This window comes from Camellia sinensis, chromosome 6 (assembly GCF_055761805.1).
Source record: "Camellia sinensis isolate YWXY chromosome 6, ASM5576180v1, whole genome shotgun sequence".
Lineage (NCBI taxonomy): Eukaryota > Viridiplantae > Streptophyta > Magnoliopsida > Ericales > Theaceae > Camellia > Camellia sinensis.
This window is the reverse complement of record NC_138966.1, coordinates 61,561,301-61,588,931: the sequence shown is the minus strand read 5'-3', so window position 1 is coordinate 61,588,931 and position 27,631 is coordinate 61,561,301. Positions and strand designations below refer to the sequence as shown.

The following is a 27,631-nucleotide window of genomic DNA, read 5'->3' as shown; positions in this document are numbered from 1 at the left end:
ACCACCACAAGTACAATAGAACTCTCTAATCAGCAAAACAAGAAAATTACTAATAATGAAATCTGAACCACCCAAAAGAATACACAACAAGTGGAAATTGTATTCACCAATAATTATTGTAACAGCTCAATAAGAGCTGAAATACAAAATCCATTTCCTAATAACAGACCATAAAACATATTAAAGATTTTTTTTTCCAAATGATGGTGAAGATTCTAAACCACCATAACATCAAGTGTTGAAATACAATAATATATAAACCACCATAACATCAAGTGTTGAAATACAATAATATAATATATACATATAAGATTTGTTTTTCCAAATGATTTGTTATTACTACATAACTAAAACTGGTCAATTACACAATCTTAATGAACACATTATAGTAACAAAACAACATATGGTAAATAAAATAAGGACAAATAAAAGAAAGAAAGAAAAGAAAAACAAAACGTTTAGGTACAAGCTTGGCTTATGTATAGCTAGAGAAATGTTTGTGATAGAATCATCGAAGACAGAGACTTTATTGATTTGAGTCGAGTTGAGAGCTAATGCATTTAAGTTTTTAATTTAATTAATAGGGAAATAGTTGAATGGGAAGACCCTTCTCAGGGATAGGCATGGGATTAACAACAATCTTCTCATCGGGAATCAATTTCTCCCACTTGAACCTCTTGACAAGGTTGTGCATGAATACCAATATTTCCAAACGAGCATACTCTTTTCCAGGGCACATCCTTGGCCCTCCTCCAAATGGTACAAACGTGTAGGGCGCTGGTCCTCTTCCATCAAATCTCGATGGATTGAATTTATATGGTTCCGAGAAATATTCTGGATTTTTATGAGTCGAGTGCGTGCTCCAATATATCTACATACATACAAACATTTAAAATTTAACAACAAACAAGAAATGTGAATAATTAACTTAACGATTAAATTTTGTACACAGAATGTGTTTCTTGCATTTGTTATAGAAAAAATCTATAAACACATAAACTTATCACATAATTAAATACTACTCTCTCATAATTTCTATGCAAGTAGAAGAAATGAGAATTAACTTATGAAGTAGGTAGTGTACCTTCCAACCCTTTGGGATATAGAAGCCTTCGTACATGAAATCAGTCAAGACATCTTTGAAAGCACCTTGAACAGGTGGTGCAAGTCTCAACACTTCACAAGCTACATTCCACGATAATTTCATCTTTTGAATGTCTTCCCAATTTAATAATTCACAAGGACCTTTCGATTTTGCAATGTCCATTTGCTCTGCATGTTCACAAAGGATAAAAAAAAAAATTTGAAGTTATGTTAAAATCATAAAAACTATACTTGTCATCCAATTCAACAATTCATCTGGAGCTTTTGGTAACTCTTACTCTTCTACTCTAGCATTCCTCTTTTAAGCATTACATCTTTTCTTGTTAAAATTAAATCTATATCATAATTTTTTTCTAAAGGGTAAATTACAAACAACCCCCTAAAGTTTGTTTAAAGTACAAATTGCCCCTTGTGATTTGAAAAATTGTAAATACCCCCTTATAAGAATTTTTTATTCAACGGAATTAACTAAAAATGAAATTCATAATTGCTCTCCTATACAATAATAAAATTGTCTAAATTATTAATTAAAACATATTTCTAACATCATTAAAAACTATTAATTGACTTGATGATTTATCAATAAAAGAGCCGATTTTTTATAAAATTAGAAACTTCATGGAGTGGAATGTAATTTCCAGGACCACATGAGCGATTCATATTTTAATTAAACCTCAGGGGTGTATTTGTAGTTTATCCATTCTAAAAGACCAATTAAATGAAATTGTCTAGTTACAATGGGGATTACCTAGGCTCATTTTAGATCACAGTCCACTACTATTGATGGAAGATGAAAGGGATTGGGGTCCAAAGCCGTTCCGGTTTTTAAATGCTTGGTGTCTACATCCAAATTTATCATCCTTTGTGGCTAAAGTTTGGAAGGAGTCGGAACCTAATGGTTGGGTTGGATTCATACTACAAAAAAAACTGAAGGATTTGAAATTAGCGCTTCGCCAATGGAATAAGGAGGTGTATGGGTCTGTGCATAACAAATTGAAAGCAGTAGAGGAGGAAGTTCATATCCTTGATCTCCAAGCAGAGAGCTGGATCAACAAGAGAAAGTTAGAAGAAGAGCAGCTTCTGAAGAGGTATGGAGACTTCATAGAATGATGGAGTGGACGTGGTTACAAAAATCAAGACTAAATTGGAATTTGAAAGGGGATCGAAATACCAGATTTTTCCATGTGATGGCCAAGGGTAGACAATGTAGAAATGAAATGACATCCATGGCCTGTGGTGGTTCAATGCTTGAGGATCCTCGTCAAGTGAAGTCTGCAATTTTTGAGCAATATTATGAGGAGTGGATGTTAAGACCTAAGTTAGGAGGCCTATTCAAATCAGTGAGTAGCAATCCCTATTTTGATGGGTTGGAAACTGAGTTCTCAGAATCATAAATTCTGGCAGCAGTGAAGGATTGTGATGGTAACAAGGCACCTGGACCAAATGGTTTCAACATGTTATACTTCCAAAAATTTTGGAAGGTGATAAAGGGGAAGTTCTTAATTTTATGAAGGAATTTTATAGGAATGGCAGATTGGTGAAGGGTTTGAATAGCTCCTTTATTACTCTTGTCCCCAAGAAATAAAATCATGTGGGATTAACAGACTATCAGCCAATCAGTTTAGTGGGATCAGTCTACAAAGTCCTAACTAAGGTCCTCTCAAGAAGATTAAAAGAAGTGTTACCCTGCATCATTAGTGAGACCCAATCAGCCTTTATAGGAGGGAGGAACATATTAGATAGGGTTCTGATTGCTAATGAAGTGGTAGATGGGTGGAAGAAATCCAAGAAGCAGGGTGTGATCATTAAACTTGATTTTGAGAAGGCGTACGATTCAGTCAACTGGGGGTTCCTACGTTCTATGCTCATGAAGTTTGGATTTGGGGTAAGATGGGTTAAATGGATTATGGAGTGTGTTAGTATGACTAGAATTTCAGTACTGGTAAATGGGTCTCCAACTGATGAGTTTAGTCCTCAAAGGGGCCTGCGACAAGGTGACTCTCTGTCCCCCTTCCTGTTCAACTTGGTTGCTGAAGGACTCAATATGTTACTGACAAGAGCATACCAGATGGGAATTATTAAAGGGGTGCAAATTGGTGCAGATGATGTGAGGCTGTCTCACCTGCAATTCGCGGATGATTCTATCCTTTTTTGTGAAGCTAAAGAGAAGGAGATTAGAAGCTTGAAAAGGATCTTGAGGTGTTTTGAGGTGATGTTGGGTCTGGGGATTAATTATCATAAGAGTCAGGTTTGTGGAGTGGGTGTGCCAGATGAATGTTTAGCTACATTTGCATCTATTTTGAATTGTAAGATCAAGAAGCTGCCTATGCAATATTTAGGCCTGCCTCTTGGGGCTAATCCTTATAGAAAGCAAACTCGGAGACCAGTGTTGGATAAGATTCGTAACAGGCTAGCTAGCTGGAAAAGAAAGCTTTTATCTTATGTTGGGAGGTTAACCTTAATCAAATCTGTAACTGCATTGCTGCCAGTATACTATTTATCCTTGTTTAGATTACCTCAAGGGGTAGCTAAAGTGACTGAAAGGATGCAGGCTTCATTCCTTTTTTTTTTTTGGGGAGGGGAGGGGGGGAGGGGGTCTGAAGTGACGAGTAGGATTCACTTGGTCAAATGGGCTGATTTGTCTAAAAGTGTAGATCAAGGGGGACTGGGGCTGAGAAGAGTAAAAATGATAAATGACTATCTACTAATCAAATGGTGGTGGAGGTTTGGATATGAAAAAGATGCACTGTGGAGGAAGGTTATTTGTAGCAAGTACAAGGTGGACTTTAGTGATTGGGTGCCCACTTCATGCACAAGGCCTAGTGCATCTACTGTTTGGAAAGGTATAATCAATATTGCTATGTCTGATAGCCCACTCCTACAGTTCTACATGAATAATTGGCAGTTAAAGGTTGGGATAGGAGTAGAGTAAGGTTTTGGTTGGATAAGTGGTGTCATGCCACTTGCTTCAGAGAGGAATACCCTGGCTTATTTTCTTTAATTTTGGATAAGGAGGTGTCACTAAGAACAATGTATGAGAGAAAGGAAAATGCAGGGAACTGGGTGTTTAATTTTAGAAGAAGGCTCTATGATTGGGAAGAATCTCCTGGGTGCTGCACCTGCTTTGGTGGTCAATCAGGTTGATAAACCAGTGTGGTTAGCAGCAGCAACAGAGGTATTCTCAGTGTCTTCTCTATATAATGGGGTTTCTGCGAGTGCTAGCTCTCAATTGAGTATTTGTAAACTAGTGTGGGTTAAATACTTGCCTCCCAAAGTCCAATTTATGGGATGGCTTGCATGGCAGAGTAGATTAAAGACTTTAGTTTTTCTCCAAAGAATTGGTGTGTTTCAAAGTAATGTATCAACTCTATGTGTATTTTGCAAAGCTGAGTTTGAGACTGTGAACCATGTCATGGTGTCCTGCCTTTTTGCATCATCAGTGTGGGTTGAAATGCTGAATTGGTGGGATTTCCAAGGGGCCTTACCTGGAACTGTTGAAGGGTTGCTTCTATGGTGGGATGGAGAGGTGCTCAACAGTAAGGAGAGAAAGATTTGGAGGGGCATACCTCTGGCTGTGTTGTGGTCCCTGTGGAAGCTTCGAAATGATGTGGTGTTCAATGTTGCCATCCCTGATGTGGCTGCGTTATGTGAAATGATTAAAGTCAGGGTTGCACTGTGGTTGAGACCGTATTATTTAGATCATAGTTTTATAGTTCAGGATTTTGTGATTAATCTTAGGCAAGTGAGAAGGTGTATTTCAGGAAGAAGTGTCTAAGGAGGCAAATGTTATGGCTGGTATGACTGTGAAGTGCATTACCATCAGGGTGTGGAGGTTAGAGTCTGATCTGGGTGGACTCCTCTAGTTGTTGAGGTTATTGACTGATCTAGGTGGAATTCCTCTGCTGCTGTTTGAGCTTGCTTCTGCTCTGTCCTCCAGGTTGTTGTTTGGGAGGATGATTGTTAGGGTGAGTCAAGTGATCTGAGTTGTAGATCTGTTTTGTTGCTCAGCAGATTGCACAGTGTAGATGGTGGTTAAAACAGAGAGTTGGCTGAATTACTGATAAAAGGAGGGAGGTGTAGGGCAGGTTTGGTCTGTTAATCTGTCTACTCTGTGGTGGTTTGTTTATCTTTCAAGCTTTGATCTGTCAATGGGTTTTGGGCTGTGTATCTCTATATTTTTATGCTGTTTTGGCTGTTTCGAGGGTGGGGTTCGTATCAGGTTTGGGTAGTTCTTCATTAGATGAGGTTGTTTTTGATGTTGTGGTTGGCTCTTCACCAACTCGATTACATCCGCAATGTTACGTTTTGTTCTCATCATTCTTGTCTTGTATTGATGTAATAGGCTTCTGTTTCATCAATAAAATGTCTCTTCTTTGCTAATAAAAAAAAAAAAAAAACAATTAGGGTGAAGTACCAATAAATCTCAAATAGTGATTTTATTAACTATTTGGTCTTTCATTTTTTCTTATACACCTAAAAGTGTCATTCTAGTATGAATTACATAAAGGACCAAGTATAAACTCGCGTATGTTACGTGTTGAGAGACAAATGTAATTTTTCTCATAATGTTGAAATTACTAAACGTAACACTTAAAAAAAAAAAAAAAAAAAAAAAAAAAAAAAAAAAAAAGAACCTTAGTTTACTTTTCCTAAATGTAACACTCCAATATAACACTAAAAAAACATAAAAATCTAATGTAATACACTTAAAAACTCCTTAGGGCATTTTTCTCAAACGTAACAATGTAACATTCTAAAAAAAGTCTTAATGTACTTTTTCAAAACGTAACAATCCAATTAATGTAACACACAAAAACTCTTTAGTGTACTTTTTCTAAATGTAACACTCCAATGTTACACACTAAAAATCCTAAGTAGTGTACTTTTCTCAAATATAATAATGTAACATTTTAGAAAAACTTCTTTGTGTATTTTTTTCAAACGTAACATTCCAATAAATATAATACACAAAAACTCAGTGTCTTTTTTTCAAATGTAACACTCTAATGAAACACTCCAATTAACACTAGAAAATCAGACTAATAGAAATATAGATTTTCATACTTAACAACTAACACTTCAGCCACCAATCCCTCCAAAAAAAATCTTCCACACCTCATCTTTCCATTCTCATACCAAAAATGAATCAAAAAATTGAAAAAATGATTCACAAAAGGATATTCACATAAACTCAAATGATACCAAATCAAATAAATATATCTTTTCAAAACAAAAAGGACTAATTGGTTCATAAAAAACTCTTACAACTAAATGAATCAACATTCTCTTATACCAGATTTATGGGTAAATTTTCTTTACGATTATTGAATTAAATTATTTTTATATATATATATATATAAACTATACAAAAAAAAAATCTAAAAAATAACATGTTAAATCCCCAAAATAAGATACCACAGATCTAATTGTTTTGGACTGGACTTTCTTCAAATTGTATTTCCACTCCAATTCAGTGAAAATATTAATAAAATGATAACATGTAAGTTTTTTAAAAAAATTTAAAAGATCACGTATTTTTTATGTATCACTTTTTTAACGTTAATAAAATTCGTAATAAAAAATAAATTTATTTTGAGGTGAAAAAAAAAAAAGAAGCATATATTGACAGAGGTCAAAGATAAAATAAAATAAATAATGCATCAAAAAGAGAGAGTTCACTATAAAAATTGTTGCACATCCACATGCAATCATACATTGGGAATTTATTTATTCTAAAGTTAAATGCAACATTCGATTCCAACCAAAAAACAACAAAATAAAGGTTGAACCACCTTGGCCTTAGTAACTCTCTGATCTCATTCGATTCAGTCAACTCAACAAATGACTTGATTCACATGATTTTCTTTTTTTAAATTTGGCCAAAGCTATATAAACATAAAATTTTTTACCATATATTTTAATCAATTAATAATACATTATTTTTAAATATAAATTGAATTACATTAATTTAGACAATATATCAACACATAACCATAAGCACAAAAATTAACACAAAAGAAACCCATAATAAAAGTAATAACAAACTCAATATAACAAAAGAATTCATAATAAAAGAAAAATAATTATTACTTATCTTCAAGTTGATTCCGGACCCCCAATATCTTTATATTTTGTTTTCTATATATTTAAACTTTAAGTAATTTTTTGATAAGTAACATTATATGATAAGTTAAAAGTACAATAATAAGATAAGTAACGTTTCACGTCTACACACAACAAATATTACAGAAAAATATGAAATCAAATGTATATGTGAGTACAATGAGGTTCACATTAGATGAAAATATACATCTAGCTAGTGGATTCAGATCATTTAAATTCCAAAATGGCATTATTAATTTTTGAGAGGTGCATTTAGAGAAAAAATTATTCCATAATCCCGGTATGTCACGTGGCCATACTCTAAGCCAATCACCAATTACGTAGCCTCATGTTGTTCCCCCATCCCAACATAAATCATGCGCCCCTACCCCTCTCTACCAATCAAAACTTTATGCAATACCACGTACCCATACTTCAAAAATACTAAATAATCACCCCATTTAAAGGCACCCGAGATGGTCAAATTAAGTAGAGTAAAATTAGGAACATACATACCCTTGTAAACTCCTTGATAGATGTGAGGTAACTCTGCAAGATACTTGACAATGAAAGCACATGCAGAGCTTGCAGTGTCATGGCCACCAATAAGCAAATGCAATATCTTATCAGCAATATCATTCTCCTTCATGAACTTGCCATGCTCATCTGCCGTGAGCAACATGCGGGATAATATATCTTGCATTGGTGACGCCTTTCCCTCTGCCAAGCCGATCTTTCTTTGCTTGATGATTCTCATTAGGAACTCCTTTCTGATGTATTCGGACGCCTTGATGGAGCGATGAAACGGTGTCCCCGGCAAGTCCACTGGGATTGACATTAACCCCTCTGACAAGACCTCAAAACGTTCCAAGAATCTATCTACTTCCTTTGGATCTTCTATGCTAAGAAACAATCGACAAGCAATCCAGAATGTGTAGCGTTTGGTGAGTGGGTAGACCACAACGATCATATCCTATAAAATTATATGCAACAACAAAATTAATAATTATTTAAATAAAAATTATTGTATTTATTGATAAATCAATTGTACAATAATTTAAGTACAATTATACTTAAAAATAGATTTATATGCTTTTAAATCTGAGTCTTGGTATAATAGATTATGACGCTCTTCTCTGTAAAATTTACTTATCAAGGTATTTAACTTGTTTTTGATAGTCCCCAAATTAAACAGTACAATGCAAGAAAATAACTCCAATTATTTACTTTTATGTACTTGCAAGGAAAATGTTTTCTAGGATTATCCTTCCATCAATCACAAATATATATGCTCCTAGTAATTCCCCAACATTTAACAATATAATCTATGTTTCACTACTTTTTGCCAATGATTATGGTAAAATGTATTGCATGTATATATATTCTATACACAATAAAATCACTCGCTTGCAAAGGGTACAATTATTTATTTCCCATATTACTTTTGCTTTTTCTCTCAATCTTGAAAGTCATAGATAGAAACTATAGCGATCCCGGGTTTTCCCCTTTATGTACTGTATTCCGGACTTGGGTTCCTTGGTTGAGTATTGTCGTATATGTCTCTTTCCGTCCTTTAATTCCTTGAATATGAGATTTAGAAATGTCTTGGGCGTATTTTGTACAGGTTGATTGAGGTTTAGTCTCTAATTTTGTTGCCCAGATTTTTGATGATCCGCTCGAGCGGGTCTTTTTGCGCTCGAGCAGAGTTTGCATCCTTTCAGCATTTTGTGTGTCTGCAGATATACTGCAAAAATGTTTTTTACGCTCGAGCGGCCTTCCTTATGCTCGAGCGGGTCTGCGCTCGAGCGGGTATTTGAAGTCTGTAAAAATACTAGAGGAGTGTATTCTACGCTCGAGCGGGTAGTGCTTTGCTGTTGTGTCTTGGCGCTCGAGTGAATATATTTGTGCTCGAGCGGGTAAAGTTCTTGTGTCTTACGCTCGAGCATATTACTCTCTGCTCAAGCGGACTATACATATATCATATCGCGACTGTGTCATTTTAAATCACTTTTTCGACACTCTCTCTCTCTCTCTAACTTTCCAAAACCCTTATTTGGGAACTTCTCTCACTACAATACACCTTCTCTCTACAAATCCATCTAGTTCTAGTGGTCTTCTACCCGAGTTCCTTTGTAAAAAGTGTGGAGCTTGGCGTGGCCTTTGCTTTGATCCGAAAATCTTTGGGTTTGAAGCATCTCGAGTTTTCTTCATCTTCTCCATTGGGTCTCTTCTCTTGAGGTAGGGATGACCTACTCATTTCTATGGGTTTTGACATAGATGTTATGTATTTTGTATAAATGGTGGTGTTTGAAGTTTTTGAGAGAAACTAGGGTTTGAAATTGAAATTCCAAAAGAGGGGTTTTCTATTTTTGGGGTTCCAAGTGTATGAGTGGTCCCTAAAATGAAGTTATTGTGTATGGTTGATAAAATTTGGCCTTGGGTGCAATTTTTGTAAAAAGGGAGAGGGGGAGGAAAGCCCTAATTTATTATGATTGAGCAATTTATAGAATTAATTTGAGAAATATGGAAATATGAAATTTTGACGAACATCATGAAATTGGGGAATTATGGGATTGAATAGTGTAGTTGGATAAATAAATCACTCACCTATGAAAATGTTGATATTTTATCTGTTGATAAATTTATTATCTGTTTAGAGAAAATTGCTTTGGGCTATCGGTGGAGAATAGCCTTGATTGTTGTAAACACAGTATATTGATTAGGAAAAACTGAAACTAATCACCTGGAATAGGTCATTGAATATGGCGGTTGGAATAACACATCAAATATGTGTATTGATTGATCATTGTATATGATAAGTGTTTAAATACATTGTATATGCATATTGTTTAGGAGGAGATAGGGGATGTACTCTCAAACCTATTTGGGAGGAGATAGGGAATGGACTCCATTGATAACTAAGTTGGCCGGAGTGTCCAGGGTGAAAGTCCCAAAACGCTAATTGCGTTTGCATAATGTAGATAATTGAAGTATTGAAGTGTTTTAATATGAGTTATAGTCTCATTTGAATTGCGGATGATGGAAGTGTTATAATATGAGTTGTAGTCTCATCTAAATGGTTTGGCTAGACCATGAGCCATGTTTATGATTTTAATTGGATAAGTAAAGGAAAGTGGAATGAAACACGAATGTATTTGTCCTAAAGTTGGGAAGTGTTGTAAGTTGGTTTACAAGCATTAACCTTTTATCGAATGCTAATGTTTTAGTCATTTCTCATAATTGGTTTAGTGTATTTCTACTGGGCTTTGGCTCACCCTATATGGGACATCATTTTCAGGTTCAGATGATATGCCACCTCCAAGGATGTAGCTTGGGAGGCTTAGAGGCTGAAAGATCTTTTTTTTATTCTCTTTTTGGTATTACATGTAAATTCAAGCCAATGGCTTATTTTGTATAAAGAGTTAGAATTCTTCTTTTGTTATACCCAAGTGTTGACTTGGAAAGTTGTAAGCCCGTAGGACATTTACTTTTGTTGTCAACATGTAATACTTTTGTACTTAATACTCTGATGAATGGGAAATATGTTTTATTCTCTTGTCTATGCATGTTAAGAATGTTGGGTTTATATGTATAATTTTGAAGGCGTTACAGAAACACGCCATCTTAAAAGAAGTAGATGGTGGAGTAATTTTTATATGTGTGGCATTTTTTATTATCGTAATTAGTTTTGACAGTAGAATCTATTATATTTATACTAAACGTTTGGAAAATATTAGAAAACATATATATTTGTGATTGGTAAAAGATAGTGTCACGTAGTGCCCTATTAACATATAAAAACTTCTCTAGATAGTGACTTTGAGAAAGAATTGTGACACTCGCCATTTAATAAACTGGGCCAGGCTTCTCTCCTCTTCAGTTCGAGATCGGATTAGAGCATATTGTTATACTTATGGGGGCTCACCACAGGTCTTGTTTTGATAATCTAAACCGTTTTATATGTACAACTCGTCGAGTATTTATCATTGTAAAAAATTACGTTGATCGGATATTAATAGCTATTTGGTCAGATCAGATTTCTGTAAATGCTAAATATAATTTTTAAAATAAATTATTGACAAAAATTTGATCCAATCAAATAGCTATCGATATCTGATCAAGTAACTATCGATATCCGATCAACGTAATGTTTTATAAGAATAAAATACTCAATGAATTCTATACATTAATAATTCAAATTATCCAAATTGAAATCAGGATAAGCTCCACGAACCAAACAATACCACCCAATCCACAAAATACACTGAAGACCACCCTTGCCTAATAATAAATTCTTAATAGCAAATAGCAGTTGAAATGAAGACAACCTATTTCAATATATCGTGTCTCACAAAGTGACCATTCGTCATTCTGCACTTTGTTTCCTTCTTTAAACTAAAAAATTGTATATTATTATTCTTTTGTCTCAGTAAAATTTTTTTATATTTAACTTATTTTTTTGAAAAAGAGTAAATTATGTAAATAGTCGTTGTAGTTTACATAATGTATCAATTTGGTCTCTGCAGTTTTAATTTGCTTGATGTTGCCCCTTAATTTAACAGATTGTGACATTTTAGTCCAACAAATAACGATTGTTAAGTTAATTTAATGGAAGGTCAAACAATATGTCAATTTGGTCCCTATACTTTACACAATGTGTCAATTTGGTCCCTGTAATTTCAACTTTCTCGATTTTGACAGGGACTAAATTGACACATTGTGAAAAATACAATGACCAAATTGACACGTTATCTGATTTTCTGTTAAATTAACTTAACAACCGTTATTTATTGGGCTAAAATGACACAATCTATTAAATTATAGGATAAAATCGAGAAAATTGAAACTAAAATGACCAAGTTGACACATCGCGTAAAGTATAGAGATTATTTGCATAATGTTCCCTTTAAAAAAATAACCTAATCTAAGTCCACTAAAAAAAAATTTTTAAAAAAAAAAATCAAGTTTTTAAAAAGAAAATTCAAGATTTTTTTTTTTATTAATTATCTTCAAGTGAGTTTTTTTGGTGATTTTTTTTTTTTTTTTTTCAAGTTAAGATCTACCTAGCTTCCTTATACATGTAATTTCATATTTTTAAGAAAATTTTACTTTGTTGATAAAAAAAAATAGTGAGTTAAAACAAAAAAAAAAGATTAAAATATAAAAAAAAAAGAATAAAAAAAAAAGCAAATCAAAACTTTAAAAAATTGTGAAAAAAGCGTCTGTTTGGTTTAGTTTTAGATTTTTGATTTGAGTGTACAATTATATTTTGAGTTTTGAATTTTTGAATCATGATTTGAAAGGAGAAAATTTATTTGGTTATGAGTTTTGAAAATAGTTTTGGGATGATTTGTAATTTTTTAAATTTTTTTATTGATTGATTGATGTATAGAATGTGTAAAAATGTGAGAAGAGAGATAAAGAGTAAAAGTGATTGATTGATTGATTCGTAATAATAAAATATTAAAAAAATGAGAAAAAATGAGTTTTGAAAATAAATTTGAGTTGTATTTTAAAATTTTGTTTGTGTCACGACCCACTCCCCGTATCCAAGGGTTAAGTATCGTGATGGCCAGTAACTGAAATTACCTCCAGCCAATTCTTAAACAAATTACTAAACGTGAGCGGAAAAATATATTTAAGTGAGGGTATCAGAATAATCATTGGAGCTTCTATTTAATTAAATTGTCATAGCTGAACTATATTTACAAAGTACTTTGTGCCTACCCCACGTGCTGGCCCTGACATGTCACCTGGAAGTGGTAAACAACTATAAACACATGGCAGAGTGAGAAATATTATACAAAGAGCATAATGGCATAAAATTCATCATGGATAATTGTAGGGCTAAACAGAGCTTGATATTAAAATACAGATATATAATACGAAAATCATTTGACATATAATAGAGAAATCATACAAATAAAATAAACATAATCACGGTACAGAACGGAATAGAATAGATATATGGACTCAAGAGGTGGCTCCCACAATACTGTAGCACTTAGCTTCGTACAATCCTTTGCTCCATACCAAAAATCAGAGTGTCAGTGGATTCATGACAGATAGAAGGTCACAAAGTGACTAATCAGATGGTCAATGGTTATTTAAATCTCCTAAGGCATGGGACTTCCGTAGTGGTACTTACCAAAAATAAATATTTATATAATCATACTCAAATAATTTTTAAAAGTTAAACAAACATATCCATGTGTTTCATTTTAAGAAAATAGGATTCAAAAAATAATTAACGTAATTGAAATATTAATATAAATTAAAAAACATAACTTGCATATAATAAATTATGATAATTAAAAACATATGTAAAATATATTATGATAACTCAAGATATAATATAATTCACCTTAAAATTAATATATCACTCTTTCTTTCCATTATTAAAAACCTTATTGACTTCCAGTATTTTATTCCCATTTCTTAGTTTGTTTTTCTTGTTCTATTCACAGCACCACTACTTTTATACTAAGTTTCATACTTGCTCGGGCGGAGACCTGGTTCTGTAAAAGTTATGGGAGTGTGCATCCGCCGCTCGAGCGGGATGGTTGACGCTCGAGCGGGAGTCTGTGAGTGACGCTCGAGCGGGGTGTTTGACGCTCGAGCGGGGCGACTGGGTTTAAGTTCCGAGTTTTGACTTTTCAAATCACTTTTTCACTTTCTCTTCTCTCTCCTACTTTTCCAAAAACACCATTGTTGAGCCTCTCACTCTAGAACTCTACCTTCTCTCTAGGTTTTGATCTAGTAGGAGTGATTTGCTCACCTTTGGCCTTTACAAAAAAGTTGTTGATCGTCGAGGGCTACATTTTAATCTGAAAATTTCGGGTTTTGGAGCACGTTGGGTTTTGTCATCTTCTCTCTTGGGACTCCGGATTTGAGGTAGGGATATCCTACTCCTCTCTATGGATTTTGTCTTTAAATTTTGGCATTTTGAGATGTTGGGGTTGGTTTGGTAATTTTGTGAAAGTTTGGGGCTTTTGTGTTATTTTACAAAAGTTGGGGTTTTTATTTATAATGAACCTAGATGCATGTTTGGCATAGAGAAATGGAATAAATGTTGAATCATTGATGAAAATGGGACCTAAAGGTCGTAATGTTAATTATGGAAATGACCTAATTACATTGTTTGATTAATTGGGTTAATTAATCGTGAGAAATAAGGTTATGAAATAGGAATATTGAGATTGGGAATGTATGGGGTTAAAGGGTGTAGTTGAATTATTTATCACTCACCGAAATGAAATGTTGATTGAATATCCATTGTGCATTTATTTTCTGTTTAGAGATAACTGTTTTGGGCTATCGGTGGAGGATACTCGTGATTGTTGTAGACAATTCATGATGATTAGGCAAACGAAAACTAATCAATAGAATGTGTCATGGAACTTGACGGTTGATAGAATACATTAATTGTATGTATTGGGTGATTGTATATAGAACCAATGTGTTTGTATACATTATGTGTAGAGGAGGAGATGGGGGATGTACTCCGCGGTTTAGGGGAAGATGGGGGATGTACCTCTAAACCGGATAGCGTTGGGAGGAGATAGGGGATGAACTCCGTAGATACAGCTCATATGCTTGTCTAGAGAAGTGAAGATAGAGCTCATATGCTTATCTTTGTGAAGTGTAGACACAGCTTATATGCTTGTCTATGAATGTGGGATATAGTTGTTATACATATCTGTTGAGAATGTGGATACAGCTTATATGCTTGTCTGTGAATGTGGGATATAGTTGTTATACATATCTGTTGAGAATGTGGATATAGCTTATATGCTTATCTGTGAATGTGGGATATAGTTTTTATACATATCTGTTGAGATGATGATAGAGCTAATATGCTTATCTGTTGAAAAGGGGAAAATGAAAAGTAACTTGGACTCATAAGTCGTATGACATAAAATGTGATTTATGTGGATGTATCAGTGTTGACCATCTATCAATTGCTAATCTTTTAGTCATTGTTCATGGTTGGTTTAGTGTATTTCTACTGGGCTGTGGCTCACCCTATATGGGAACATCATTTTCAGGTACAGGTAGCATGCCACCTCCAAGTACATAGCTTGGAAGGCTAGATGCGAGCTGATTTTGCTGTTTAGTTTCTTTTGATGTATTACATGTATATTCAAGCCAAGGGCTTAATGTGTAGATGAGTTAGCATCCTTTTGTTGTAACCAAGTGTTAACTTGGAAAGCTGTAAGCTCGTAGGGCATTTTGCTTTTGTTGTTAACATGTAATACTATTGTAATGAAACTCTGATTAATAGAAGAATGTGGATATTTTGCATGCCAAGGAATGTCTCAATTGAGGGTTTAATGTTATTATTTTGAGGGCGTTACAACTTGGTATCAGAGCGTACCGGGTTCGAATACTTTGGGTACGTGGGAAGTGATTAGGATCACAATGGGTTTGTCTCGCTTGATAGAGACTTAGATGTAGTGTTATATGCTATGTGCTTAATTGATAACATGCTTATGTGACTATGTGGGTATGGGATTTAGTTCCTAGGATGTTGATTGGATCCTTGGATTGCTGAGAGTCTTGTTGGAAAAACACTTGATCAATGCTGTTTCTAACCGGAACTCTAGTAACGCCTCGGGACTATCATTATCCAGAAACGAAATTCGTAAGTGCTTATGTGTTTATGTGCTTACGTGGAGTGAATTACAGTTGTCTATGCACTAGGACGTGAGTGTTTAGTTTCGGCACATTTGTGAATGTGCTAACGATCTGTATTACCTTTATTAGGATGTCAGGACGAGGAAGAGGTGCTAGGCGTGGTAGGCCTGCGAGGCAGGAAGTACCATTACCGGAGGAGGTTCCGGCAGTGCAGGAGGGAGTTGGCCAGGCCAATGTGGCCGCGCCAGCAGGTCAACAGGCTATGGGTGCCTTGGCCAGAGAGATAGCAGGAGCTTTGGGTATTCTTAGAGCTGGGAATCAGGCAGCTGAGGCAGGGCCTTCTTTCTTGAAGATGAAGTTTTTCCGGTCTAATCTGGATGAGTTTATCGGGGATCCGAAGGAGCCACTGAAGGTAGATGAGTGGCTAGAGCAAATGAGTAAGACGTTCGAGATGCTTGGCATCAAGGACGGAGCACTGAAGGTGACCTTGGCATCCTTCCAGCTGAAGGGAGATGCGGGTCAATGGTGGAAGTATGAGAAGGCTCGTGTTGGGGGTACATGGGAGGCGTTTGTGAATGCTTTTCAGGAGAGGTTTTTGTCTGCAGCAGCTAGGGAGAAGCTGAGGGATCAGTTTAGCCGGCTTAAACAGCAGGGCTTGTCAGTGGCCGAGTTTGAGGCTACTTTTACCAGTCTGTCCAGGTTTGCACCTGAACTGGTGGCGTCGGAGGAACGCCGTTGCTATGAGTTTGAGAGGAAGTTGAGGCGGGGCCTCAAGTTGAGATTTGGTGGGTCTTACATTCGAGAGTATAGACACCTGGTAGATGCTGCTGCTCATATGGAGATTATGATGCAGGAAGAGGAGGAAGAGCAGAAGGGCTCCAAGAGGAGCCAGGATGGTCAGGGTGATGGCGGGAGGCAGAGGGGTTATAACCCTCAGCAGCCTCAGGGTGCAGTTTCTAGATCGACCTTTCCAGTGCCGAGTGCAGGCTCGGGGAAAGGCAATCAGGGGGAGTTTGCTTGTTACAAGTGTGGCCAGCTGGGTCACAAGGTTTCAGTTTGCCCGCAGAAGGGTGGGGGTCAGAGAGCTGCTTCTTCTTCAGCTAGATCGCAGAGTCAGAGTTTGGGCAGGGGGCAGCCCTTGTCTTGTTATCAGTGTGGACGGCCTGGGTACCTGAAGAGGTTTTGCCCGCAGTTGAGTGCCACTTCGGGAGCATCTGGTTCTAGGCAGACGCAGAGTTTTCAGCCAGCTCAGTCTGTGCAGGCCTCGAGGGCCAACCAGGGGGCTTCGTCATCCCAGTCAGTACAGCAGTCGTATGCTCCTCGAGGTGAACAGGGGGATCAGGGGCCCACAGGGCGCGTGTATGCTGTTACCGCGCAGGATTTTGTACCGGCTCCGTCAGTAGTGAGAGGTACTTTTCTGTTTTGTAACTCGGTTGCTAGTGTGTTGATTGACACGGGTGCATCTCATTCTTTTGTATCTGCTGCATTTGCATCTGTTTTGGAATTGGAGTTAGCGCAGTTAGCATCTCTTATTTGTGTGGTATCGCCTTTGGGTGGTGAGTTGATCTTGAAACAAGGTGTTAGAGGTTGTGATATAGAGGTCGCCGACCATAGGCTTCCTTTTCCGTTTGTTGTCATGCCCATGAAGGGTTTTGATATTATTTTGGGTATGGACTGGCTATCGTCATACCGGGCTGTTATCGATTGCTACCGCCAGAGGGTCACGTTATGTACCTTGAGCGGGGAGTGGTTCCATTTCTTGGGAGACCGGGTTGGTTGTGTTTTGCCACTGGGGTATGATTCGCGAGGGCGAAGTGAGCTTAGTGGTCTACTTGCTAGCTTTGAGAGTGGTGAGTGTGATGAAACCCAGGTTGTTTTGCCGAGGGTAGTTTGTGAGTACTCGGATGTCTTTCCCGAGGATCTCGTTAGTTTGCCACCTCATAGGGAGATCGAGTTCTCCATTGATTTGGTGCCCGGCACGGCGCCGATTTCTATGGCACCTTATCGTTTTGCTCCAGCAGAGTTGGTTGAGTTGAAAGTTCAGCTCCAGGAATTGCTAGATAAGGGTTTTGTTCGCCCTAGTGTTTCACCGTGGGGAGCACCGGCCCTCTTTGCTAAGAAGAAAGATGGTGCCTTGAGATTGTGTATTGACTACCGGAAGTTGAATTGGGCTACGGTTAAGAATAAGTACCCTATGCCCCGTATAGATGATTTGTTTGACCAGTTGAAGGGTTCCCGTTGTTTCTCTAAGATAGACATGAGATCGGGTTACCACCAGTTGAGGGTCAGGGAGGAGGATATTCCTAAGACGGCATTCCGTACGCGGTATGACCATTATGAGTTTCTGGAGATGCCATTTGGACTTACCAATGCACCGGCAGTCTTTATGGACTTGATGAACCGGATCTTCCGGGAATTCTTGGATCGATTCGTAGTCGTTTTCGTGGACGACATTCTTATCTATTCACCTTCGGAGGAGGAGCACGAGGAACACTTGAGAGTGGTGCTTGAGTTGCTTAGAGCCCATAGGCTGTATGCCAAGTTTGGGAAGTGTGAGTTCTGGCTAGGAGAGGTGAAATTCTTAGGCCATGTGGTTTCCGGGGAAGGGGTGTCTGTAGATGCATCCAAGATTGAGGCAGTGCAAGATTGGGCACAGCCTAAGAATGTGTTTGAGATCCGCAGTTTTTTGGGATTAGCTGGGTATTACCGCCGGTTTGTGAAAGATTTCTCCAGGTTAGCGTCACCGTTGACTAGACTGACTCGGAAGGGAGTCAAGTTTGTGTGGAGTGAGACTTGTGAAAAGTCGTTCCAAGAGCTGAAAGTTAGATTGACCACCGCTCCGGTTCTGATTATTCCGGAGAGAGGGTTGGGTTATGCGGTTTATTGTGATGCCTCACGAGAGGGTTTGGGTTGTGTGTTGATGCAAGAGGGGAAAGTGGTAGCTTATGGCTCACGTCAGTTGAAGATACACGAGAAGAATTACCCTACACACGACCTAGAGTTAGCGGCTGTGATCTTTGCCTTGAAAATCTGGAGGCACTACCTTTATGGTGAGAAGTTGGAGGTGTTCTCGGACCACAAGAGTTTGAAGTATCTGTTTACACAGAGAGACTTGAATTTGAGACAGAGGAGATGGATGGAGTTCATTGAGGACTATGATTTTGAGTTACACTATCACCCGGGAAAGGCCAATGTTGTGGCCGATGCCCTTAGTAGGAAATCCATTAGCGATGTAGCTTGTATAGCCATCCGGGAATGGGAGATGTTGGGAGCACTTCGCGAGTTTGATTTGCTACTGGGCGAATCTGTAGAGGCTGTGGCCTTGTTTTCAGTTGTTGCACAGCCTACACTTGTGACTAGAGTGTTAGAGGCACAGAGAGGTGACCTTGAGGTAGAGTCCTTCCGAGAGAAGATCTCCAGTGGGAAAGTTGAGAAGGGTTTGACGGTGTATCCTGACCTGAGTGTGAGATACCGAGACCGTTTGTTTGTACCGGAGTCTTGCCGAGAGGAAGTACTCCGAGAGTTTCACCATTCACGTCTTGCGGTGCATCCGGGAGGCACTAAGATGTATCGGGATTTGGGTCGCCAGTTTTGGTGGCGGGGTATGAAGAGAGATGTGGCTGTTTTCGTATCGAAGTGCCTTACTTGCCAGCAAGTGAAGGCCGAGCATCAGAGACCAGCGGGTTTGTTGCAACCCTTGCCTATTGCCGAGTGGAAGTGGGAGCATGTCACTATAGACTTCGTTGTAGGTCTTCCGAGGACTCAGCGGGGTAGTGATGCTATTTGGGTGGTTGTAGACCGGTTGACTAAGTCAGCGCATTTTATTCCTATGCGCGTGAGAGACTCGGTAGATCACCTTTCCGACTTGTATATTCGGGACATAGTGAGATTGCACGGGGTTCTAGTGACAATCGTCTCGGATAGAGATCCTCGTTTTACTGCCAGGTTGTGGTAGAGTTTGCAGAGTGCCTTGGGCACTAAGTTGACCTTTAGTACGGCTTATCACCCTCAGATTGACGGGCAGTCCGAGCGTACTATTCAGATCCTCAAGGATATGCTTCGGGGTTGTGTCCTGGACTTCAGTGGGACGTGGGAGAGGCACTTACCCTTGGTAGAGTTTGCCTACAACAACAGTTTTCAGTCTAGCATCGGTATGGCACCGTTTGAGGCCTTGTATGGCCGACCGTGTAGGTCTCCAATTTGTTGGGCCGAGGTGGGTGATGCACCTTTGTTGGGTCCGGAGTTGGTTAGGGAGACGACGGAGAAAGTTGAACTTATCCGTAGAAGGCTTGTTACAGCCCAGAGTCATCAGAAATCTTATGCCGACCGTAGGAGGAGGCCTTTGGCGTTTGAGGTAGGTGATCATGTCTTTCTGAAGATATCACCTAGACGAGGTTTGATGAGATTTGGAAAGAGTGGGAAGTTATCCCTTCGGTTTATTGGTCCTTTTGAGATCCTTGAGAGAGTTGGCGAGGTTGCTTATCGGTTAGCTTTACCGCCGCAGTTGTCCGGAGTTCATGACGTGTTTCATGTGAGTATGCTTCGGAAGTATGAGCCAGATCCATCACATGTATTGGATTGGACCGATTTACAGGCAGATGAGGATGCCTCGTATGAGGAGAGACCGGTTCAGGTCTTGGATAGGCGGGATCAGGTTCTGCGTGGCAAGACCATTCCTTTGGTGAAAGTCTTGTGGAAACATCACGGAGTGGAGGAAGCCACTTGGGAACGTGAGTTGGAAGTCCGTGAGAAATATCCGAACTTGTTTGTTGATATGTAATCTTGTATTTAAATTTTGAACTATTATTGAACTTAAGAACGTTTATATATGTCTTAAGTTGTGAAACATTGAAAATGTTTTGGTTTATTGGAAGTATGTTTTGGAACTTGCCTCGTATGCAAGTTGAATGTAATATTATATCTGTTGAATACATTGTTAAAATTGGAAAGGAAATGCGTAATGTTGATGCATATTGAAAGTACATATGTTGTTTACATATTGTGAAATGCCTCTTGTTAAAGGGATGGGATGACCGGTAATGGGTCGAATTGTTGAATGTTAAAGTGTAACATTGTTTAAAATGGAGGAAAACCTGTTTTGAAAACTTGTGTTTAATTTCGGGGGCGAAATTCTCTAAGGGGGGGAGGTTATAGCGATCCCGAATTTACCCTTGTTATACAGTGATCCGGACATGTGTCCGTGGAGGTTGGTAGTTGATTATTATCTTGTTTACATCCTTTTTACTTTGTAGTTGAGTTATGGGATGTGTTGGGCAGGTTTGTTACAGGTTGGTTGAGTTTAGAAACCAAAACTAATTGCCCAGATTTTGACCTGTCCGCTCGAGCAGGGGTTTTGGCGCTCGAGCGGAAATTGCAACCATCCAGTATTTCCTGTGCAGTGTTGGACGCTCGAGCGTGGGATTGGCCGCTCGAGCGAGGTTGTGTGAGTGCCGCTCAAGCGGGGAGTTGGAAGCTCGGGCGGAGGCCTGGTTCTGTAAAAGTTCTGGGAGTGTGCATCCGCCGCTCGAGCGGGATGGTTGACGCTCGAGCGGGAGTCTGTGAGTGACGCTCGAGCGGGGTGTTTGACGCTTGAGCAGGGCGACTGGGTTTAAGTTCCGAGTTTTGACTTTTCAAATCACTTTTTCACTTTCTCTTCTCTCTCCTACTTTTCCAAAAACACCATTGTTGAGCCTTTCACTCTAGAACTCTACCTTCTCTCTAGGTTTTGATCTAGTAGGAGTGATTTGCTCACCTTTGGCCTTTACAAAAAAGTTGTTGATCGTCGAGGGCTACATTTTAATCTGAAAATTTCGGGTTTTGGAGCACGTTGGGTTTTGTCATCTTCTCTCTTGGGACTCCGGATTTGAGGTAGGGATATCCTACTCCTCTCTATGGATTTTGTCTTTAAATTTTGGCATTTTGAGATGTTGGGGTTGGTTTGGTAATTTTGTGAAAGTTTGGGGCTTTTGTGTTATTTTACAAAAGTTGGGGTTTTTATTTATAATGAACCTAGATGCATGTTTGGCATAGAGAAATGGAATAAATGTTGAATCATTGATGAAAATGGGACCTAAAGGTCGTAATGTTAATTATGGAAATGACCTAATTACATTGTTTGATTAATTGGGTTAATTAATCGTGAGAAATAAGGTTATGAAATAGGAATATTGAGATTGGGAATGTATGGGGTTAAAGGGTGTAGTTGAATTATTTATCACTCACCGAAATGAAATGTTGATTGAATATCCATTGTGCATTTATTTTCTGTTTAGAGATAACTGCTTTGGGCTATCGGTGGAGGATACTCGTGATTGTTGTAGACAATGCATGATGATTAGGCAAACGAAAACTAATCAATAGAATGTGTCATGGAACTTGACGGTTGATAGAATACATTAATTGTATGTATTGGGTGATTGTATATAGAACCAATGTGTTTGTATACATTATGTGTAGAGGAGGAGATGGGGGATGTACTCCGCGGTTTAGGGGAAGATGGGGGATGTACCTCTAAACCGGATAGCGTTGGGAGGAGATAGGGGATGAACTCCGTAGATACAACTCATATGCTTGTCTAGAAAGGTGAAGATAGAGCTCATATGCTTATCTTTGTGAAGTGTAGACACAGCTTATATGCTTGTCTGTGAATGTGGGATATAGTTGTTATACATATCTGTTGAGAATGTGTATATAGCTTATATGCTTATCTGTGAATGTGGGATATAGTTTTTATACATATCTGTTGAGATAATGATAGAGCTAATATGCTTATCTGTTGAAAAAGGGAAAATGAAAAGTAACTTGGACTCATAAGTCGTATGACATAAAATGTGATTTATGTGGATGTATCAGTGTTGACCATCTATCAATTGCTAATCTTTTAGTCATTGTTCATGGTTGGTTTAGTGTATTTCTACTGGGCTGTGGCTCACCCTATATGGGAACATCATTTTCAGGTACAAGTAGCATGCCACCTCCAAGGACATAGCTTGGGAGGCTAGATGCGAGCTGATTTTGCTGTTTAGTTTCTTTTGATGTATTACATGCATATTCAAGCTAAGGGTTTAATGTGTAGATGAGTTAGCATCCTTTTGTTGTAACCAAGCGTTAACTTAGAAAGCTGTAAGCCCGTAGGGCATTTTGCTTTTGTTGTTAACATGTAATACTATTGTAATGAAACTCTGATTAATAAAAGAATGTGGGTATTTTGCATGTCAAGGAATGTCTCAATTGAGGGTTTAATGTTATTATTTTGAGGGCGTTACACTCAATAAACTACTTTTATACTAAGTTTCATACTTGCTCAATAAGTTTGGGTGATACGTAACCTCTCTATTTTGCAACCATAATCATGTCCTAGACTTGAAGCTTATTCCTCAAATGGATAAGTTTAGATAAGTTGCATATTTACACTAACCCCTAAAATTCTTACTAATTATATTGTTTTGCAAAATTACACATAATAATACAAAATAAATCATATATTTTTCCAACTGTGATTAAATAATATTAGTATAAATTTTAAAGAATGAGTAAAAATCTGAATTGTTATAGTTTGATTATAAATTTTGATTCAAATCATAATTTGAAAACAGAATTAAATTTTGAAAAGTAAATCAAACGTTGCCTAAACCTTGTTCTCCCAGTCGGCAACAAGTGTTGGTGAGCAATGGTGTCCATGATGCCGATGTACCGCTTCAAGGCCTCTGGTTTGAAGAAATTGGGCAGCATTTTCCTCATCTTGATAGCCTCCTCTTTCGACGATGTTTGGGTAGAAGATGGGAAGATCTTGTCGACGGAGCTAGGCCACCATTATTGAATCAGCTTGTTTTCGTTGGTGAACAAGAACTTATGTGCCGGTGCACCACAAAACACAACAGTTGGCTGTAGCATTAGATTTGTCTTGAAGATGTAAGATGTGTAGTTCGATATTCGCTCGAATATGAACTTTTCTGGTTGTCCCTTCCACCCAGCAGCCAAGTACTCGATGCTCTCCCCGATCACCGGCCATCCTGTTTTGCCTGGCGGCAGGTTTTTGGCCTTGGATGGTGAGAGAAACACAATGAGAATTATAGTGAGGGAAACAAGAGAGATAGAGATATACAAGAGCTCCATGACTGCTTTTGAGAAATGAAAAAAATATATAGCAGCAAGCAAGAAAACCCTCACACAAAACTTTTGGATCAACACACCAATTAAAAGAGATATATATATATATATATAAGACGTAGCATTGGCATGCAAATGCAATTATGCAAGTGAATCGTGTACCTCGTGCCAGGGGCATATCAGAGTAAAACGATGCCGTTGAGGACAAAAGAGATAACTTTAGTTTGGTTTGAGTTTTCTGAATTAAGTTTTTTGAAAATTGAGTTTTTTATTTTTTATATTTTTTTATTTTTAGTAAATATTTTTAAAATTTTAAACATTTTTTTTTTACTTTTTTATATCCATTTTAAATGTATTTAGAAAGTAAAATATTTTAAAAAATTAATAAATATAGAAAAATATGAAAAATATACTCTTTTTTATTTGTATTTTTGATATTTAGTGAATTTTTTAAAGATTTTTTTCACAAAAATTATACTTTTTAAGTGTATCTATGTTAGGTATGTCTAAAAATTAAAAAAAAAAAAAAAAAAAATTGCTTAAAATATTAAAAAAATTCAATAAAAATTAAAAAAAAATACGAAAAGCGAGAAAATAGAATTCTCTGAAAAGTGTTTTTGGAAAACCCAAACCAAGCAAATAGTTCTCTTGGACATGCAGTGTCCCACCCATGAATTTATTTTTTAGAGATAATAATATTACACGTGTTATAATATAAATAGCCTATAGTAATATTCAAAAGAGGAAAATTACTCTAAGATCCCCGCCCAGGTTTTGATAGGAAGAGAGGTCCACAATAATATTTTTTGATGGCTAAGGTCCCTCAACGTTATTTTACGTTATAAAATACCTAATTTACCCGTCTTTATAACATAAGTTTGTTTGGATTTTGGCAAACTGAATATTCTATTGCTGATTTCACGGTGAAAATTTTGGAAACTGACTTCGTGGTGAAGATTTCGTAGGAGATCTCATAGGGATTTTGCAAGTGTTGTAGTGGACTTAACGATAGAGATTGCTATGATCGTATAGGTGTTACAATGTGTTGATCGTGTAAGTTTTTCAGTGAAGTTGAATCAGGTATGTTTTTTATGGAGATTCCATATGGATTTCAATTTTTGTTTTGAATTTTATATAAGGATTTCGATTTCATATTAGTATTTCGTGTGTATTTTTGCATTAGGTTTTTATTTTCAGTTTTGATCAATTTAAAGGAGAGCCTAGCTCAGTGAAGTTGCTAATGATTTTTGGAGTTGATTTTTCATTCTCTGTTATGATCAATTTTAGAGAGAGGCCCGCTTGATAGAGTTGATTTTGATTTTTGGAGTTCATTTTTCATTCTCTGTTTTTTGATCAATTTCAAAGAAGTTGACAGTGGAGTTAATTTTGATATTTAGAGTTCATTTTTCGTGCTCTGTTTTTTATCAATATGTTTATCAATGATAAGTTTTGTTCTCTATTTTTGCAAACCAAAGAAATTTCTTTAAATTAGAGATAAATGTAAATTTCTTATCATTTTTTGTTCTCTAAGTTTTGTTCTCTGTTTTTTCTGCACTTTTGTTGATATAATTCAGGGAAAATTGTAAATTTGTTATTATAATCCAACGAAAATCACAGAGAAAATTATAAGTTCATATAGACATATTATTATAAGTTTCTAATACAAATAGAATCTCAGGGAAAATTGTAAGTTCGCTGTTCAGTGAAAATCACAGAGAAAATTATAAGTTTGTAGTCCAGTGAAAATCACAGAGAAAATTGTAATTTGTTATGAACATTTTATTATAAGTTTGTTATTTTTTTTTTTTCCTCAATTGAATGTTTTGCGAGCATAACAGATCTTCTCTATGAGTTTCTCTATGTTTGTGTGGAATAGTTAGCATTTTTGTCAATTTGATGTTAATGTGTTTTTTGTTTTTGTGATCTTGAAAGTGAATATAAGTTCTCAAACTTCTCTGGACTTCTATTTGTAGTTTAGAGAAAATTATAAATTTGTTATTCACTTTCAGTTTGTAATTCAGAGAAAATTATAAAGTGAATATAAGTTTTTTGTTTCTCTGAGCAAAAGTTATTTTTTGTGTTTTTTCTTTCAGTTTAGATGGACAGTGTAGTGTTTTTTGTTATCTTGAAGGTGTATATAAGTTTGTAAATTTCTCTGAATTTTGATATGAGTGCAATATTGCACAATCACACAGAGAAAATTGTAAGCTTGTAGTTCAGTGAAAATCACAGAGAAGTTTATAATTTCATAACAGATCTTCTATGTGATTTTTGTCTATGATTGTGTTTAATAGTTACAGTAAATTTCTCTGTGATTCTCTCTGGATTCATTAAGTTTTCTGTGATTTTGTTTTTGTTATCTTGAAGGTGAATATAAGTTTGTAAAAGTCTATGGACTTTTATTTGAATCCAGAGAAAATTATAAACTTGTTATTATAATCTACAGCACATTATAATTATTAGAAATTTCTTTGGACTTTTGTATTGTTCTTGTGAAATGTTTTTATATTGAACAAATTATTTTTCTTATTTTTTCTTTCAGTTTCAATGGACAGTGCAGTGTTGTTGTTGTGTAAATATTGGAATGATACTATTGTCATTAATGTTTCATATGAATTGAATTTTGAGGAATTGGTTGGCATTTTGTGTAAAACATGGGAGAATTTGAAACCTGAGACGATGTGTATTTCATATTCTATTGTGGGCCATCCAAATTGTATGGTTCGAAATAGTATTGATTTTCTGAATATGTTGAGGGTTGTTTGTGCACGTGGTGTTGATATAATTGATGTTTCAGTTATTAGGTGTAATGTAGTACTTCTGATCAAGAGGATGAAGTGGGGTCTAATTAGGTAGATGTTGTGCATGGTGAATGTGATAGGCTGATGGATATTGAAAGGAATTCACTCTCTAAGTTTTGCTCTTACCAAGAAAAGATGTTATTGTCAACTGGTTGGCGAAATAATATTACGAGTATTGGACAAAAGTTTGAGGGTGGTGTAGTTGAGTTCCGTATTGTTTGATGCAAATATGCTATTAAGGTTAGTTTTCAGTTTATGTGTGTTAAAAATGACAAGTTGAGGGTTACGGCAGAATGTGCATATAAGGAATCAAGGGGATGTATGTGGTGTGTACATGCTTCAGTTGAAAAAATAAATGGGTTCTTTTACATAAGAACTTTGAACAAGGAACATACGTGTGGTGTGGCGGTTCGTACTAGTAAACATGCTAGGATGACTTCCAGCTTAGCTTCTGGGCTGATACTTGAAGAGGTAAGTTCAAAACCTTTAACTCATCCAGTGGATGTTGTCAAAAAATGAAAGACAAGTATGAGGTCTCAATCAGTTATAATTGTGGTTGGTTAGGGGTTGAAAAAACAAAATGTAGTACATATGGGGATTCTTGTTTGTCATTTGATCAATTACGGTGCTATTTTGATAAGGCATTGAAGAACAATCCAGGTAGCCGTTTTGAGTTAGACTTTGAAGATAACAAGCGTTTCAAAAGAGTTTTTGTGGCTTCTCATGCATACATTGCTGGTTTCCAATATTATCGGTCATTGCTGTTTCTTGATGGAACATTTTTGAAAGGACGATACAAAGGAGTTACGCTTGCTGCAACGGGGAAAGATAGAAATGAAGGTAATTGTAAATATATCTAATTTTATCTGAGTATGTGA

The 27,631-nt window shown here is 36.8% G+C and overlaps 1 pseudogene; it reads right to left on the bottom strand.

Annotated features, from left to right (window-relative positions):
- Positions 1-577: 577 nt before the first annotated feature.
- Positions 578-24,013, bottom strand: LOC145788907 (cytochrome P450 716A75-like; annotated as a pseudogene).
- Positions 24,014-27,631: the final 3,618 nt, after the last annotated feature.